This window comes from Apium graveolens, chromosome 7 (assembly GCF_009905375.1).
Source record: "Apium graveolens cultivar Ventura chromosome 7, ASM990537v1, whole genome shotgun sequence".
NCBI lineage: Eukaryota > Viridiplantae > Streptophyta > Magnoliopsida > Apiales > Apiaceae > Apium > Apium graveolens.
In genome coordinates, this window is record NC_133653.1 from 137,251,260 (window position 1) to 137,271,799 (window position 20,540).

Genomic DNA, 20,540 nt, shown 5'->3' on the forward strand with positions numbered 1-20,540 from the left:
TTTCATCAAAAATCAAAAAGCAACCAAGGCTTTGTTCTTGAAGCTCTCGGCTTTTTACTATTCATTAGGCAAGAATTTTCAAAAATTCAAGATCCAAGCTTCCTAAATTGGTGAGTAAATTCCCTAATCATCTTCATGCTTAGTTAGGGCTATACCATGAGTTTAAGCCATCAATTCCTTCTCAATCTTCTTCATTTAATCAAAGAAGAAGACTATGAATAGTGTTTTCAAGTTTTTTAACTTGAAGTTTTATTGTTTTTCTTGAAGATCCAAGCTTTCCTAAGACTTCTCAAAGCTTCTTAAGGCTTCCTAACTCATCCCACCACTTCAAGGAAGGTATACCATCTCCAAACCCTAGATTCCTATATATTTTAAGATGATTTTTATTAGTAGGATGATATTGTAGCTTGTTGTTGTGATTTAGAGTTTGGGATTTGGAATGGTAGTGAGATGGAATGGTAAATGTTATGGTTTTGATTAAAAGAACTTAAGTATGATTAAAGTTAAGTTTAGGCATAAGTATGATGATTAAATTGAATTGGTTGGGGTTGTTATGATGAGATGAGGATGGATGTTGGTTGTATGTTAGATTTGAGGTTGGTTTGTGGTTGGTTTTGAATGGTTAAAAATTGGGAAATCGCGTAAACATAGCCGTCGTAACGTCCGATTTTCTTTGGACTGTTTTTGTGCATAGCATTAGGACCCGAGAACCCCCTGATAGATTATGACCACTGCCATGTTTAGATAGCTCATGTTACGAGCTTCGTTTTGATATGTAGTTCGTTCGATTCCGATGCACGATTTAGGAGAAACGACCGTTTCAAGTAACGGCGTTTCGCGAACGAAACTTTTCCCCTCGCCTTACTTTGAAACATAGGTTAAAGACCAAAAAGGGTTAATTAATGCATGAAACATTTATGGTAAGTGTGTTAGGCAGTTGGTAAGACACTCGCGAAGGAATCGCCTTAAAACTCGTAAAGGTTAAATTATTAAAAATGGTGGAGCCGAGGGTACTCGAGTGACTTAAGAGAATCAGTAAGCGCAAAACGAGCGTTAGAGTCTGAGTTGGTTAGAGTATAGATTTACAAGTGACTTTGGTTTAATTCCAACTTACTTGTTGTTTATAGGTTACCAGACTCGTCCCGAGCCATTCGTAACCCCCAGTCGCTCAGGCAAGTTTTCTACCCGATATACTGTTGTTGTGATGTAAATATATGTATATGCATTATCTTGTGATAGTGCATGATTGTTATTAGCAAATTTTGCGATATATTGGAGCATGCTGATATGGTATATATGCATGTCTGTTTCGTAATCTGGTTATCTATCTGTTGATTTCAATGCTTATAGTTGCATAATACCTATGCTAGAAATAAGCAAGTAGTTGCGTATACCCTTAGTATAGGGGATAAAAGGTGAACATATTTCTAAACCGGGAGTCGATGTTCCCGAGTATATTATATATATATATATTTATATATATATGGATATAGTTTTTAAAACTATGGATCGAATAAGGTTTATTCGATACCTTTATTTTACTTAATTGAATATTAATTTGAGTATTCATTCGAGGGCTTATGACTCAGTTTATTTTATTATTTGAATATTATTTGAATATTCATTCGAGGGCTTATGACTCAGTTTATATTATTATTGAATATTACTTGGATATTCATTTGAGGATGTATGACTCCTTTATTTTATGAATATTATTTATAGTATTCATTCGAGGTATTATGACTCCGCTTATTACTTAATAATATTCTTTATTGTATTAAAGAATAAGGTGTCGATAATCAAACTTACTTTTGATTATTCAAATAAAGATATTACTTTCGTATAAGTATATCTTTGATTATTTGCTATTCATTTCAAGTATAAGTTTTAATACTTCTACTTCAATTATTTTATAAAGATTATTCTTTATGGGAATATTATTTAAATAATAATATTCAGACATTTTCTAAATATTCTGGGGACTGATTTACTTCATTAAATCAGCTTCACTCCAAACATTCTTAAAAATATTTTGCGAGTCTTCAAAATGATTTTTTTAAAAAGTTAGAGCGGATCCCAAAACTCATTTTTTTTAAGATCCTCCTTTCGAAGGGGATTTAAATACTCGCTCAAAACCTGAGGGATCCGGCTCTGTGGTGTGTTTTATATTCGCAACAAGGTTGCTGTTTTGATAAATGAATTGATTACTTACCCAACACTCGGGAAGTAAAATTCTTGGAACAAGTTAATCCATTAACAGGCATCGCCTGGGAAATATCGGTGAGTTCTCCTTTCCAACTAGATAAGACTTCTTGGTGGAGCCGTATCAACAAGTTTCTACTTGGGGAAAGGGGGAACGAGCTTTACGTTTCAGAGTCATGGATTTCATCTGAACTAGGAGTGGCGTAAGTGGTCGAGTGGCACCGGCCCAACCTTATTATATTGGCCCAAATGGCCTGGAAGTTCCGCTAAGGCGGTCCATTCCTTAGGAGTTCAGTGTTCGGTTGACAAGTAAATCCGACAGGTTCTCCTCTACATGTAGAAAATGGTGGGGTTGTACTACTACGACTGATCATCGTAAGTGGTCTTCCTGGCGCGGCAAACTCCCGTAATGAGTTCATCATCCAATTGGATAATTTCTGCAACACTACCCAGAGCACTTCGATAGAAAGGCTACGGTTGGGCGATTGTTGAGTGTTGGCAGGGTCAAGTTTTCAAAATGATGTTTACATCAAATGAAGTATCTCGTAACTTCATTTTATTTTGATAATATTTTAAAGATTTAATCTATTCAAATCTTGCCTTATAGTCTCATCTATGTGATGAACTTTTGAAGCTAATTATAACTTGAACGGTGGTAGTTCAAGTAGTATTTGGGAAAGATATAAGTATATTGGGGTATCTTGTAACTTCATCTTTTAAACTTATGTCTAATTAATAATTGTCTTATGAGTGACAAAGATTTTCAGAAAAACGTTGAGACAAGGTTAGATATATGAGATCACCTTGCAACGATATTTTTTTTATACAGTTATACACTGGGACTTTGTGTATATTGTGCATGGAAGAGGACTTCCAATATTTTGAAAAGTATATATGTATATATATATATACTGAATATTTTGCGACTTCATCGCATTAAGATATCAACTTGGTTCATTTCTTTTGACCAAGACTTTCATGAGTACTATGAGAAGGCTCATATATTGTTAATCATTATACATATTATTTTGGTGGGCTTGCTGCTCACCCTTGCTTTCTTCTTTCATCACACAACATCAGATAGACAAGATGAACCGGACCAAGCTCCCGATTCGCAAGAGGTTAGGAGACATTCCGCAGTTTTCTAGAAGCACTGATGCCGCCATAGCTGAGGTAGGAACTACCAATAGGCTAGGCTTTCAACTTTTGATGTATCAGATTATGTATATTTATGAATTGTAATAATGGCAAAGAAATGTAAATTTATTCAGAAACCTGTTTAAGGTGTATTGGCATATAATTGTGGAATAAAATGAGTTGTGATTATTTTTGGATATTCATCTCTGAGACTATAACTTGTGGTGTGTGTGTTTATTGTGGGGTCACAGTACAGAGTAGTTGATTATTTATTAAGATTGGGTGTTGTTAAGGGAAATGGAACTCGTGACAACCCGGATCCCCGACCCCGGATTTGGGGGTGTTACAGAAATGGTATCAGAGCCAAGCGTTATAAACCTCAGAGATGATGGGACGTTAAGATAATAAGTTCACTAAGATAATAAGAACTCTTGCCAAGTTCATAGTCGGACTACCTAACGTAGTACTGACAGTTAAAACCCTTATGGGAACCCTTATAAATGTAGCGATAGAAGCGTAGTTCGTTATCGTATATGGTAGCGGGACTCCGAACCCTGAAGTTGAGGAACATCAACGCGATGATGTTTTATTACTAATTGGAGATCAGATTGTGGATCCAATAGAGCGTCCTAACGCAGGACCAGATGATGTTGATATTGAGGATGTAGCGGTTGAGGATGTTGTCCTAGAAGGGATAGTTGCTGAGGAGGATCCCATGGAGGATCCTAACGAGATTGGATAAAGGACCACTGATGAATTGATGACCCTGGTTGGGTCGACTACCAGAGGTAGGATTGGCCGGTCACTACCAGAGGTTCGTTCAAGTTTGTAAAGATAGTAGCCCCTTTAACGCGGCTTACTCGTAAGACTGAGAAGTTCGAATGGACAGAGAAATGCGAGAACAACTTTTAAGAACCGAAGCAAAGGTTGGTGACGTTCCCTATGTTGGCATTGCCGGATGGAAAATGAGATTTTGTGATTTGTAAGTGACGCTTCGCATAAGGAATTAGGGTGCTTCTTATATAGCACAGCAAGATAATCGCGTCTGCGTCAAGACAATTAAGGGAATTTAAAATTTGATATCCCCACCCATGAGCTTGGGCTCGTGGTAATAGTTTTGCCCTAAAGATTTGAGGCACTACTTGTATGGAGAGAAGTGTGAGATTCACAAACCATAGGAGCTCTAGTACATTCTTACGTAGAAAGAGCTCAATATACGCCAGAGGAGGCGGTTAGAGCTAATCAAGAATTATGATTGGGAGATTCTTTATCATTCGGGGAAAGCCAATATGGTGGCTGATGCCCTTAGTAAAAAGGAGAGACTCAAGATGATAATGTCTTTTGGAGAGTTTATAAGAGATTTTGAGAAAATGGAAATAGTAGTGAAGGTAACCGGAGCCGGTACCGAAAAGCTGTTTGAGATAGCAATACAGCCCGAAGTATTGGAAAAGAACATATTGTGCCAGTAAAAGTGATAAATGAAGGCAGAGAGCCAACAAATAGGTATGAGATTAATACCGAGAGTGATGATAAGGGAATAATGAGGTATTCCTATAGAATTTGGGTTCCAAAGGTTTAAGAGCTTAAAGATGAAATCTTAGATGAAAGCTAGTTTGAGGAATAAGAGTTAGAGCAAACCCTGAACGTGATAGTCAGGGAGGTTGCCACCAAGACAAAAGGAACCCATAACATGATGAAGTGGAAAATGAGGATTTAAATTATGTAAGATGACCCCAATTATGGGGAGTAGGAAGAAATATTTAGACTGAGGAAACAAAAGTCGAGTAAGGACAGGAGACCCGAGATGGTACCCCTATACGGCAATTCATGGACCTGTCTAAAGAGAACTTAGACTATTATCCCCAACCACCACCCTGAGGAGACAGTGCGGTGGGAAATTCTTTCATGACCTTTAAGTCGCTAAGCTCTCAGAGTTCCAAGGAACAAGCTGACCCAGTCGAGGCAAGAGCCTGGCTAAAGGAAATAGATGAATCATTTGAGATTCTAAATGATTGACGAACCACAAAAGACTGTTTTGTCACTTACCCTCCTAAGAGAGAGACCACCCGCTGGTGAAAGGCCAAGGAAGGCACGAAGCAAGAGATTATAATAAACTGATTTAAGTTCAGTCAATTGTTTTCAGGAAAGTACTTCCCAAGGTTATGGAGATAGTGTAAAAGCTTAAGAGCCAGAACAAAGGCAGACGAGTATGATGAATTATGAATCTAAGTTGTAAAAGTTATCAAGATTCGTTCTGAAGACACGAATCCAGAATGACGGGATGTTTGAAATCAATGCTTATGTTGTGTTGGTTCATGAAATAACGATAAGAGAAAGGAATATAAAGGCAAGAGAGTTTGAGGAATGATAAGGGAGTTGGGTATGAGGAAACCCTAAAGACTCGTAGAAATAGAAATAGAAAAGTAGGTAATCGTCCGGATGAGAGTGATTCACCATGAGTTAAATTGATGGTTGAAGGTATAAGAGATACATATATTTTATCCCCTGTAAGTTGGGAAGATTCGAGGAAACCTTGAGATAATTCGAAGGATAAATAATGAGACGCGGATAGACTGAGGAGACAAGAAAGTAAGAAATTAAGAAAATTGGGTGAAGGAAGTGACCTTCAAGAAGGTAAAGTGTAAGACCGGTGGCATGATACCCAGAAAGGGAGACGCCAGATATGAAAGATATCCCAACATTGAGATGACTGTTGAGATAAACAACAAAAGTAAATAAGGAATTATTAAGAAGAAGTTCACGTTGAACATGACCAATATCTTCCAGAACATCCATGTTATCATTACCAAATCAAGAAAGAAAAGTGGATGACCATTGTTAACTTTTGGAGGCCATATGGATTGACCTCAATTTGAATAAGGATGCTATTATGAAGTTAGGTATAGACTATCGAGGTGGGAATGATTGAATAAGACACCCTTATCAGGGATATATGACTTGATTTATCCATGGAAGGATGCAGGTACCTTTTAAAGGTGGAATTAAGGATAGAACATCGGTAACTTAAAATGAATCCTAGGGGAATGCATAAAGGTTGGAATTTCACCCTTAATAGGGACAATATGAGTTTTGATAGTATGATTTGGAAAGGGTTAATGTAGCAACAACCTTTAAGAATCAGTGGAGAAGTTTTTCAGAAGTATATAGACAATGGTTCTAGTAATAGTAAATGGTATTTTAATATGCCCTGTATCTAGGGAATACAGGAGGAACGATTGAAGGATAACCTTAGAGGTTTTACAAGGAGAAAGGTAATATTCAAAATTTTCAAGAATAGAAATGTTGATAAAGGAAAACTAAGCCCAAGATACATTGGACCTTTTGAGATATTAAGACGGATTGGAAAGTTAGCTTACGAGCTAGCCCTACCCCCTAATTTGCAACAAGTTCATAATGTGTTCCATGTGTCAATGCTAAGGAGGTATCATCGGGATGCCAGGCACATAGTGGAGTACGAGCAGGTGGATATGCAGCCAGATCTAACTTACGTGGAGAAGCCAGTAAGGATTATGGATAAGAAGGAGCAGGTGCTTCGGAACAAAGTGATCAAGCTAGTCAGAGTACTATGGCAGAATCATAATGTGGAAGAATCAACTTGGGAACTAGAGAGCACAATGCTAGAAAAGTACCCCCATTTGTTTTCTGTTTGATTCCGGGGCGGAATCCTTTTAAGGAGGGGAGACTGTAATAACCCCAAAATTTTTAACTTTTTGTAACCCTTGTGAATAGTGTTTTAGCTGAATGAGAAAACTTTTCACGCCACACTATGTAGGGGTTCTGTTATGGATATTCTGGGATATTATTAGTACTCTATGAAGTATATAAGTGTATGTAAAGATCGTCAGAATCCAATTCCGAACACTTTGGTTTTTCCCGGAAATCCACAAGATACGGAGAGAATTGTGTATAAGGTAACAGGATAAAAAGGATTTAAATTAAAGGATTATAATACAGGATCATAAAAAGGAATATAATGTATTGAGAAAGGTTAAGGGAACCTAAGTAATAAGATCCCGGGTATGATCCTTCAAACGATAAACGAGAACGAAAGTTAAGCGAACCGTATAACAGATCAGCGGTCATTAGGCAAACGATTAGGAAGTTAATCAAAGGGATTAGTGGGAATGATGTCATCCAACCAATAGAAAGAGGACAAGGAAGGGAGGATGACATCATGAGGATGACATAAGCATGACATGGGAAGGAAGGAGGTGTGGTGGCTTTGTAACCACACAAATTCAAGGGCAAGAAGGTAATTGACTAAAGCAAGCACAAAAACCAAGCAACCAAGCCAAGCAAAAATCATTTTCATCAAAAATCAAAAAGCAACCAAGGCTTTGTTCTTGAAGCTCTCGGCTTTTTACTATTCATTAGGCAAGAATTTTCAAAAATTCAAGATCCAAGCTTCCTAAATTGGTGAGTAAATTCCCTAATCATCTTCATGCTTAGTTAGGGCTATACCATGAGTTTAAGCCATCAATTCCTTCTCAATCTTCTTCATTTAATCAAAGAAGAAGACTATGAATAGTGTTTTCAAGTTTTTTAACTTGAAGTTTTATTATTTTTCTTGAAGATCCAAGCTTTCCTAAGACTTCTCAAAGCTTCTTAAGGCTTCCTAGCTCATCCCACCACTTCAAGGAAGGTATACCATCTCCAAACCCTAGATTCCTATATATTATAAGATGATTTTTATTAGTAGGATGATATTGTAGCTTGTTGTTGTGATTTAGAGTTTGGGATTTGGAATGGTAGTGAGATGGAATGGTAAATGTTGTGATTTTGATTAAAAGAACTTAAGTATGATTAAAGTTAAGTTTAGGCATAAGTATGATGATTAAATTGAATTGGTTGGGGTTGTTATGATGAGATGAGGATGGATGTTGGTTGTATGTTGGATTTGAAGTTGGTTTGTGGTTGGTTTTGAATGGTTAAAAATTGGGAAATCGCATAAACATAGCCGTCGTAACGTCCGATTTTCTTTGGACTGTTTTTGTGCATAGCATTAGGACCCGAGAACCCCCTGATAGATTATGACCACTGCCATGTTTAGATAGCTCATGTTACGAGCTTCGTTTTGATATGTAGTTCGTTCGATTCCGATGCACGGTTTAGGTGAAACGACCGTTTCAAGTAACGGCGTTTCGCGAACGAAACTTTTCCCCTCGCCTTACTTTGAAACATAGGTTAAAGACCAAAAAGGGTTAATTAACGCATGAAACATTTATGGTAAGTGTGTTAGGCAGTTGGTAAGACACTCGCGAAGGAATCGCCTTAAAACTCGTAAAGGTTAAATTATTAAAAATGGTGGAGCCGAGGGTACTCGAGTGACTTAAGAGAATCAGTAAGCGCAAAATGAGCGTTAGAGTCTGAGTTGGTTAGAGTATATATTTACAAGTGACTTTGGTTTAATTCCAACTTACTTGTTGTTTATAGGTTACCAGACTCGTCCCGAGCCATTTGTAACCCCCAGTCGCTCAGGCAAGTTTTCTACCCGATATACTGTTGTTGTGATGTAAAATATGTATATGCATTATCTTGTGATAGTGCATGATTGTTATTAGCAAATTTTGCGATATATTGGAGCATGCTGATATGGTATATATGCATGTCTGTTTCGTAATCTGGTTATCTATCTGTTGATTTCAATGCTTATAGTTGCATAATACCTATGCTAGAAATAAGCAAGTAGTTGCGTATACCCTTAGTATAGGGGATAAAAGGTGAACATATTTCTAAACCGGGAGTCGATGTTCCCGAGTATATTATATATATATATATTTATATATATGGATATAGTTTTTAAAACTATGGATCGAATAAGGTTTATTCGATACCTTTATTTTACTTAATTGAATATTAATTTGAGTATTCATTCGAGGGCTTATGACTCAGTTTATTTTATTATTTGAATATTATTTGAATATTCATTCGAGGGCTTATGACTCAGTTTATATTATTATTGAATATTACTTGGATATTCATTTGAGGATGTATGACTCCTTTATTTTATAAATATTATTTATAGTATTCATTCGAGGTATTATGACTCCGCTTATTACTTAATAATATTCTTTATTGTATTAAAGAATAAGGTGTCGATAATCAAACTTACTTTTGATTATTCAAATAAAGATATTACTTTCGTATAAGTATATCTTTGATTATTTGCTATTCATTTCAAGTATAAGTTTTAATACTTCTACTTCAATTATTTTATAAAGATTATTCTTTATGGGAATATTATTTAAATAATAATATTCAGACATTTTCTAAATATTCAGGGGACTGATTTACTTCATTAAATCAGCTTCACTCCAAACATTCTTAAAAATATTTTGCGAGTCTTCAAAATGATTTTTTTAAAAAGTTAGAGCGGATCCCAAAACTCATTTTTTTTAAGATCCTCCTTTCGAAGGGGATTTAAATACTCGCTCAAAACCTGAGGGATCCGGCTCTGTGGTGTGTTTTATATTCGCAACAAGGTTGCTGTTTTGATAAATGAATTGATTACTTACCCAACACTCGGGAAGTAAAATTCTTGGAACAAGTTAATCCATTAACAGGCATCGCCTGGGAAATATCGGTGAGTTCTCCTTTCCAAATAGATACGACTTCTTGGTGGAGCCGTATCAACAAGTTTCTACTTGGGGAAAGTGGGGACAAGCTTTACGTTTCAGAGTCATGGATTTCATCTGAACTAGGAGTGGCGTCAGTGGCCGAGTAGCGCCGGCCCAGCCTTATTATATTGGCCCAAATGGCTTGGAAGTTCCGCTAAGGCGGTCCATTCCTTAGGAGTTCAGTGTTCGGTTGACAAGTAAATCCGACAGGTTCTCCTCTACATGTAGAAAATGGTGGGGTTGTACTACTACGACTGATCATCGTAAGTGGTCTTCCTGGCGCGGCAAACTCCCGTAATGAGTTCATCATCCAATTGGATAATTTCTGCAACACTACCCAGAGCACTTCGATAGAAAGGCTACGGTTGGGCGATTGTTGAGTGTTGGCAGGGTCAAGTTTTCAAAATGATGTTTACATCAAATGAAGTATCTCGTAACTTCATTTTATTTTGATAATATTTTAAAGATTTAATCTATTCAAATCTTGCCTTATAGTCTCATCTATGTGATGAACTTTTGAAGCTTATTATAACTTGAACGGTGGTAGTTCAAGTAGTATTTGGGAAAGATATAAGTATATTGGGGTATCTTGTAACTTCATCTTTTAAACTTATATCTAATTAATAATTGTCTTATGAATGACAAAGATTTTCAGAAAAACGTTGAGACAAGGTTAGATATATGAGATCACCTTGCAACGATATTTTTTTTTATACAGTTATACACTGGGACTTTGTGTATATTGTGCATGGAAGAGGACTTCCAATATTTTGAAAAGTATATATGTATATATATATATACATATATACTGAATATTTTGCGACTTCATCGCATTAAGATATCAACTTGGTTCATTTCTTTTGACCAAGACTTTCATGAGTACTATGAGAAGGCTCATATATTGTTAATCATTATACATATTATTTTGGTGGGCTTGCTGCTCACCCTTGCTTTCTTCTTTCATCACACAACATCAGATAGACAAGATGAACCGGACCAAGCTCCCGATTCGCAAGAGGTTAGGAGACATTCCGCAGTTTTCTAGAAGCACTGATGCCGCCATAGCTGAGGTAGGAACTACCAATAGGCTAGGCTTTCAACTTTTGATGTATCAGATTATGTATATTTATGAATTGTAATAATGGCAAAGAAATGTAAATTTATTCAGAAACCTGTTTAAGGTGTATTGGCATATAATTGTGGAATAAAACGAGTTGTGATTATTTTTGGATATTCATCTCTGAGACTATAACTTGTGGTGTGTATGTTTATTGTGGGGTCACAGTACAGAGTAGTTGATTATTTATTAAGATTGGGTGTTGTTAAGGGAAATGGAACTCGTGACAACCCGGATCCCCGACCCCGGATTTGGGGGTGTTACACATAACATTAGGACCCGAGAACCCCCTGCTAGATTATGACCACTGCCATGTTTAGATAGCTCATGTTATGAGCTTCGTTTTGATATGTAGTTCGTTCGATTCCGATGTACGGTTTAGGAGAAACGACCGTTTCAAGTAACGGCGTTTTGCGAACGAAACTTTTCGCCTCGCCTTACTTTGAAACATAGGTTAAAGACCAAAAAGGGTTAATTAATGCATGAAACATTTATGGTAAGTGTGTTAGACAGTTGGTAAGACACTCGCGAAGGAATCGCCTTAAAACTCGTAAAGGTTAAATTATTAAAAATGGTGGAGCCGAGGGTACTCGAGTGACTTAAGAGAATCAGTAAGCGCAAAATGAGCGTTAGAGTCTGAGTTGGTTAGAGTATATATTTACAAATGACTTTGGTTTAATTCCAACTTACTTGTTGTTTATAGGTTACCAGACTCGTCCCGAGCCATTTGTAACCCCCAGTCGCTCAGGCAAGTTTTCTACCCGATATACTGTTGTTGTGATGTAAATATATGTATATGCATTATCTTGTGATAGTGCATGATTGTTATTAGCAAATTTTGCGATATATTGGAGCATGCTGATATGGTATATATGCATGTCTGTTTCGTAATCTGGTTATCTATCTGTTGATTTCAATGCTTATAGTTGCATAATACCTATGCTAGAAATAAGCAAGTAGTTGCGTATACCCTTAGTATAGGGGATAAAAGGTGAACATATTTCTAAACCGGGAGTCGATGTTCCCGAGTATATTATATATATATATATATTTATATATATATGGATATAGTTTTTAAAACTATGGATCGAATAAGGTTTATTCGATACCTTTATTTTACTTAATTAAATATTAATTTGAGTATTCATTCGAGGGCTTATGACTCAGTTTATTTTATTATTTGAATATTATTTGAATATTCATTCGAGGGCTTATGACTCAGTTTATATTATTATTGAATATTACTTGGATATTCATTTGAGGATGTATGACTCCTTTATTTTATGAATATTATTTATAGTATTCATTCGAGGTATTATGACTCCGCTTATTACTTAATAATATTCTTTATTGTATTAAAGAATAAGGTGTCGATAATCAAACTTACTTTTGATTATTCAAATAAAGATATTACTTTCGTATAAGTATATCTTTGATTATTTGCTATTCATTTCAAGTATAAGTTTTAATACTTCTACTTCAATTATTTTATAAAGATTATTCTTTATGGGAATATTATTTAAATAATAATATTCAGACATTTTCTAAATATTCTGGGGACTGATTTACTTCATTAAATCAGCTTCACTCCAAACATTCTTAAAAATGTTTTGCGAGTCTTCAAAATGATTTTTTTAAAAGTTAGAGCGGATCCCAAAACTCATTTTTTTTAAGATCCTCCTTTCGAAGGGGATTTAAATACTCGCTCAAAACCTGAGGGATCCGGCTCTGTGGTGTGTTTTATATTCGCAACAAGGTTGCTGTTTTGTTAAATGAATCGATTACTTACCCAACACTCGGGAAGTAAAATTCTTGGAACAAGTTAATCCATTAACAGGCATCGCCTGGGAAATATCGGTGAGTTCTCCTTTCCAACTAGATAAGACTTCTTGGTGGAGCCGTATCAACAAGTTTCTACTTGGGGAAAGGGGGAACGAGCTTTACGTTTCAGAGTCATGGATTTCATCTGAACTAGGAGTGGCGTAAGTGGTCGAGTGGCACCGGCCCAGCCTTATTATATTGGCCCAAATGGCCTGGAAGTTCCGCTAAGGCGGTCCATTCCTTAGGAGTTCAGTGTTCGGTTGACAAGTAAATCCGACAGGTTCTCCTCTACATGTAGAAAATGGTGGGGTTGTACTACTACGACTGATCATCGTAAGTGGTCTTCCTGGCGCGGCAAACTCCCGTAATGAGTTCATCATCCAATTGGATAATTTCTGCAACACTACCCAGAGCACTTCGATAGAAAGGCTACGGTTGGGCGATTGTTGAGTGTTGGCAGGGTCAAGTTTTCAAAATGATGTTTACATCAAATGAAGTATCTCGTAACTTCATTTTATTTTGATAATATTTTAAAGATTTAATCTATTCAAATCTTGCCTTATAGTCTCATCTATGTGATGAACTTTTGAAGCTAATTATAACTTGAACGGTGGTAGTTCAAGTAGTATTTGGGAAAGATATAAGTATATTGGGGTATCTTGTAACTTCATCTTTTAAACTTATATCTAATTAATAATTGTCTTATGAATGACAAAGATTTTCAGAAAAACGTTGAGACAAGGTTAGATATATGAGATCACCTTGCAACGATATTTTTTTTATACAGTTATATACTGGGACTTTGTGTATATTGTGCATGGAAGAGGACTTCCAATATTTTGAAAAGTATATATGTATATATATACTGAATATTTTGCGACTTCATCGCATTAAGATATCAACTTGGTTCATTTCTTTTGACCAAGACTTTCATGAGTACTATGAGAAGGCTCATATATTGTTAATCATTATACATATTATTTTGGTGGGCTTGCTGCTCACCCTTGCTTTCTTCTTTCATCACACAACATCAGATAGACAAGATGAACCGGACCAAGCTCCCGATTCGCAAGAGGTTAGGAGACGTTCCGCAGTTTTCTAGAAGCACTGATGCCGCCATAGCTGAGGTAGGAACTACCAATAGGCTAGGCTTTCAACTTTTGATGTATCAGATTATGTATATTTATGAATTGTAATAATGGCAAAGAAATGTAAATTTATTCAGAAACCTGTTTAAGGTGTATTGGCATATAATTGTGGAATAAAATGACTTGTGATTATTTTTGGATATTCATCTCTGAGACTATAACTTGTGGTGTGTGTGTTTATTGTGGGGTCACAGTACAGAGTAGTTGATTATTTATTAAGATTGGGTGTTGTTAAGGGAAATGGAACTCGTGACAACCCGGATCCCCGACCCCGGATTTGGGGGTGTTACAAGCATGACAATCGGTATGACTATGTCCTGAACTAGCAAGACAATCCCATAGCTAGTAGAACTTTCAGTATGACAATCAATTTGAACTAGCATGACTTTCGGTATGACAATCTGATTGTCATACCAGTTCAATTGATTGTCATGCTGAATTAATATTGAATATAAATTCAAAATCAATTCTAAAAATTCATAATATTAATTCAGAATTAATTAATCAATTAATTTAATTAATAAATAAATTAATCTTTGCAGATATAATTTATTTTTTTAATTAAACTATATGACTTAATTAATTAATAGAGAATTAATACTACTCTTCAAGAACAACCATTCTTCTGAAAATCTTCTGAAAATCACTGTCAATTATGAATCAATTCCACCACTTCAATGTTGACACTCTATGTACTGTCCGGTTCATGAGTGACTAACTTTCATGACGTTTCTTCATGTCTTGACTTTGATAACTTGATTTTCTTCAGATTCAATCCCTGTAACTATCTGATACCCTGACAAGATCTTTGTCACTTGATTAAATCCACAACTTGATTTATATCACTGAGTCTTGATCAATTTCTTGAACTTCTTCCAGTGAAGTAATTCCTCAAGTCTGTAGATGAACATTGTTTCTGAATCCTTTGACAGATGTTACTTTGTGAGATCTCTTTGACCGTAGATCCACTATTTACTTGTTATATTCTTATTTGAGTTGAGTTAAATCCTCGAATAAATAAATATGCTATGACATATGCCTTTCAAACACTTCATGATCGCTGGAGCTTATTATGGAATCATGCTTTTATTCAACACAATAAACAAATGCTTATTTGATCGTGCAATGAGTGAGGTCCATAAAAGACTTATGTAATGGTATCCATTTAGCGAGCGTTAGGTTAGCGGATCCCAGACTATAAATGCCTTAGGTCATTAGGCATAAAGTCCCCTAAGAACTTAGTAACTCGAATACCAAAGAGCTCACTCGTGATCAATTATGCATTAAACCATATTTTTTTTTCTTTTTTTTTCTCTTTTTTCATGCTTTTTCTCTTTTTTTTCAATTTCTGAGCAAGTGCGTTTCGCTCCATCTTGCTCAACCCTAGACTACTCGCATACAATACGAGCCGGCTACTAGCCATTTGACGCATAACCACGACTAGCAATGAATTCCAATTTTTTACTCCAATTTCATCTTTTCATGCCTTTTATCATTAAGAGCCTATCATATATTCTAAGCATAAGCAATAGATTAACCTCAAAAACCATCAAACCATGACAACAATCTAGTCCTTAAGCATACTCTAAGACTTAGTGAAATACAAGTGTTTCTAGCATGCATGCCAACCTAACAAGATTCAACATCACTCTAACGCTATCACTACACTCGTATCAATATCACATATCAATCGATAAAGCAACACAAAGGGATCATGGAATATGCATGAGCTATATGACATGATAAAGCTAAAAAAAAACTAAATGGCAAAAAATATGCAACTATATGAACTAAACTAACATGAATATGCAACTACATGACACACACACAAATATGTTCCTTAACTACCACCCCCAAACTTAAAATCTTCACTGTCCCCAGTGAAGGTAATAGAAAGGAACACAGGGTATACCTACTCAGAGAAATCATCATCATCATCATCATCATCACCCTCAGAGGGTGGAGTATTAGGAGGCGGATAAGCAGAGTCCTTACCAAAAACGGGCCTCTGGATGTAAGCTCCAAGGCCTCTGAAAGCAGTCCCAAGTGCTAGGGTGAGCTCTTGCGCAAACCTACTCTGCAACTCATACATCGCATCCATCCTCCTGGAAAGCCTCCGGTACTGGACATTAGCCATCCCTGAACCATCACCTCCCTGGGCTCTAGAAGAACCTGCCTCGCCATGAGCCTGACTGGGCCTAGCCATCGTAGCACCAGCTACTGGACGTCCTCATGGAGGACGATATCCCAAACCATGCTCCTCGGGCTCTCCACCCGTCCACTCCTGCATCGCATTCAGCGTCGATGAATCAATAGGAGTGGCCAGCATCTTTAACTACTCATAAGAAGGCCAGTGGACTCCAACTGCCTTGCACAACTTCGTGACAACATAGGCATAAGGGATGTTGTTATGCGTCCTCCCCCTTAAAATCTTCAAAATCCCTTTGTAGATGAACTCACCAAGGTCCACATAATACTCCTCATTCAGAATCCCCCATAACAACCTGGCTCTCTCAACTGTAACCTCATGTGCATGTGAAGAAGGCAAAATATTAGCACAAATAAAGGCATTCCATGCATGGGCATACCTGTTCATCGCAACAGCTGGCAAAGAACGATACTCGTTGGATCTCGTCTTAAACTTCCATACAGTGCCCGGCTGGCAGAGAGTAGTAATAATCAAATCCGAGTCAAAATCCTCTGGGGTCTTCTCATTCCAATTCTCCTCCCGGGGCTTCCTTTGTCGCTGCCCAATAACACCGCGAATCGCCTCAGGCTGATAATTAACAGTAATCCCACGAACAACTTAATACCCATTCTTGTCGGCCTTGGCGTTCACATAGAACTCGTGAACAACACTCATCGGGACCGCCTCAGGCGACTCGCAAAAAGTAATCCAACTCTTCTCTGCAATCATCGGCAATAACTCACCATCCCTCCCCGATGGCAAAAATCCCCTCTCCTTCAGAATTGGCTTTGTTAGAAGCCTAGCACACTCCTCCTCAGCAGCCCTATCCACCAATCGGGGACTCGCAGCAATACTCCTTGAAGAATCAGCAGTCGGAATGGTGCTGCTGCTATCAACAGTTCGAGATCTCTTTGGGGCCATTGAAATTGAGAATAAGAGTTGTAGAGTTGTGTTTTATGTGTAGGAAAGGGTTTGTAAGTTGAAAGTATATGGGAGTGTATATGGAGAGGTTGTGTGTATATATAGGGTAAAATTAGGGTTAAAATTAGATTAGGAGTGGGGTTTGTGGTTGATTTGGAGAAGGAAATTGTGGGTAATGGGGTTGTAGTGCTGTAGAATTGTTTTTGTGTTTGTTTTTTTTGTGTTTTTTATAAGCTGAAACGAATTTTCAAAAATTTGGGCCGCAGGCGGTCGCCTGGAACCAGCAGGCGGGCGCCTGGAACCTGCAGGCGGGCGCCTGGAAGTATCCTGGAAAAAAAAATTCAGCCAGTTTTTTCTAAATTTTTTGGGTTTTTGGATAAAGTACTAAATTCTAAGGGTTCCTATGGTCTCATATCTTGGATTGCCTCCCAAGAAGCGCTTCTTTTACGTCATTAGCTTGACGTAGAGTAGTTGGATCAAGTTGACAATAAAACAGCACTAACCACTTCCTGATTTGCCGTATCCCTATAATAGTGCTTTAATCTCTAACCATTTACTTTAAATGCTTGGCACAGATCATTCTCAAAAATCTCCACCGCTCCATGTGGAAACATAGTTTTGACGATAAATGGTCCAGACCACCTTGATTTCAACTTTCCAGGAAAAAGTCAGAGACGAGAGTTGAATAGAAGAACTTGTTGCCTCAACACATATAACTTAGGAGATAACTTCCTGTCGTGCCACCTTTTTACTTTTTCCTTGTACATTTTGTTGTTCTCGTACGCTTGAAGTCGAAATTCATCAAGTTCATTTAACTGAAGCATTTGCTTCTTCCCAACTGCATCTAGATCAAGGTTTAACTTCGTCAATGCCCAATAAGCCTGATAAGTGGCATTTTATACCACTTAGAACGTCTTAAAATGGCTTAAATTGGTGTCTTGAAATCAAGTATTTTGTGTATTTGATGCGTTTTTCTAGTGTTTATGCATTTCAGGGTTTTAGTTGCATTTCGGGGGAGGAATCATCAAGAATAAGCCTTGGCATGTGTTCACCATTGCGAGAGGAAAGGAACGGGCAGATTACGGCGAAGAAACGGAGCAAACTTGGATTTTTTCCAGTGGAGGCCTGCGCACCCGCGCAGCTATGCTGAGCGGCCGCGCAGGGTTGGGAAAAAAGACAAATTATTTTAGGACTTCTACTTCTGTTTGGTTTCCACTTCTATGTAATCTGAGTTTTATGGGACTATTATATAAGTAGATTTGAGACATTTTCACAAGGGGGGATTAAAAAGAAGATTGTGTTTTTACGCAAGAAGCGAAGGAGATAAGGAAGAAGACCGATTTAGCACACCGCAACGAAGAGGAAGCATATCTTCTTGTGATTCTTGTTTCGTTGTAATGTTGGATGCTAGTTTTCTTGCTTTGAACTTATTTACTCTTGTGACGTACTCTGTTTAATATAATTAGTTAGTTATTATTTTCTTGTGTTTGTTTATCATGATTTCATATGAACCCATGATGACGATAAGTTCTATTATGGGCTAATCGTGATCATGGGGTTGCAACGGATTTATTATGGAATTCTTTAGTTAATTGTTTAATACTTTAGTGTGTGATGATTGCATGATATCTAGTATTGGTTGTGCGTATTCGTCTTATGTGCGTCGCGAACATATAAGATAGGGTGTTAATCTCTTGTGAAGCGACGGTGGATCTTGAGATTTAGAACTTGCCATGCTAGCATAGGTTCATGTACGTTGTGCATGATTAGTGGGTAACTCTAACAGTTTTATTTGCCCTATGTAATCAAAAGGAATAACTTGTGCTTAAATCATTGTGTTGTCAATTTCTGTAGACATATAGGAACTCAACATAATTGATGACTATTCAACTTCTATCTTAATTATGGATGTTTGGTAGAATGGTATTAGTACAATGAAAGTTGGCTTTTATCAGTTTCGTGTTATTCGATTAATATCATCACTGTCACATGCTAAAGGTAATAACAATGGCTATAGAAGGAAGTAATAATGAAGTTGTGATCTCATGAGTGTTTTATTATTGATAAATTGAAGTGTTAGTTAAGTGATTAATTAAGTAGTTAATTATAGTTAATATTTAATCAACAATTTTAAGTGTTAGTGTCTTAACATTGAGAAGTAATCATACCTTGGTGAGTGAGTTTAATTAGACAATAATTTAGTCTGAGTCTCTGTGGGAACGAACTAGAAAGTATTCTATATTACTTGCGAACGCGTATACTTGCGTGAATATTAGCGCGTGTTTTCACCCTAACAAGTTTTTGGCGCCGCTTCCGGGGACTCGGCGTATTTGTTTAGTTTATGTACTTACCATCATTGGTCATTAGGACTCAGTGATTAGGACGTAGTAGTTACTTATTTTTTCCGGTTGTGTTTCAGGTACTTTAGCAAGCGTTTATGCAAACTCGTTCTCGTGCTCGCAAGAGGACTTTAGATACAGCTGAGGAGACAGACGAAGTTCTTGATATTCCGGAGAAGTTAGATTTTGAGGATTCGAATTCAGGAACTGAGCAGAAAGAACCAGTAAACATGGGAGATCGTATTGTTCAAGCTGATCCAGCTCTTATGGATTTTTCTCGGCCTAAAATTGATGACATTCAGTCAAGCATCCTTCATCCGGCTATTCAAGCTAACACCTTTGAAATCAAGCTGGGCACTATTCAGATGGTGCAGAATTCTGTTTCTTTTGGAGGAGCGGCAACTGAAGACCCCAACATGCACATAAGGAATTTTGTCAAGATCTGCAGTACTTTTAAGTATAATGGCGTGACTGATGAGGCTATCAAATTGAGGCTTTTCCCATTCTCACTGAGGGACAAGGCTAAAGACTGGTTACATTCTGAACCAGCTGGGTCCATCACTACGTGGCAAGATCTTGCGCAAAAGTTTCTGGTGAAGTTTTATCCGATGGCAAAGACTGCTGCTATGAGGAGTGCTCTTACTCAGTTTGCGCAGCAACCTACAGAATCTATGTGCGAGGCTTGGGAATGCTACAAGGAAATGTTGAGAAAATGTCCACATCATGGAATGCCGGATTGGATGGTGATCACTGGTTTCTATAATGGTTTGGGGGCCCAATCTCGGCCCATGCTCGATGCAGCAGCTGGAGGCGCCTTATGGGCTAAAAGCTATACTGAGGCGTATAATCTTATAGAGACGATGGCTGTAAATGAGCATCAAAACCCAACTCAGAGGATGACGTCAGGCAAGGTAGCAGGTATTCTGGAAGTTGATGCAGCCACCGCTATTGCAGCCCAGCTCCAAGCGCTATCAATGAAGGTTGATTCTCTGGCTACATATGGAGTTAATCAAATAGCTATGGTTTGTG

The 20,540-nt window shown here is 37.3% G+C and overlaps 1 non-coding gene across 1 annotated transcript; it reads right to left on the reverse strand.

Annotated features, from left to right (window-relative positions):
- Window positions 1–20,134: 20,134 nt before the first annotated feature.
- On the reverse strand, window positions 20,135–20,241 carry LOC141675756 (small nucleolar RNA R71). Its single transcript, XR_012556391.1, has one exon. It is a non-coding gene; the product is annotated as a small nucleolar RNA R71 (small nucleolar RNA).
- Between the last annotated feature and the right edge of the window lie 299 nt (window positions 20,242–20,540).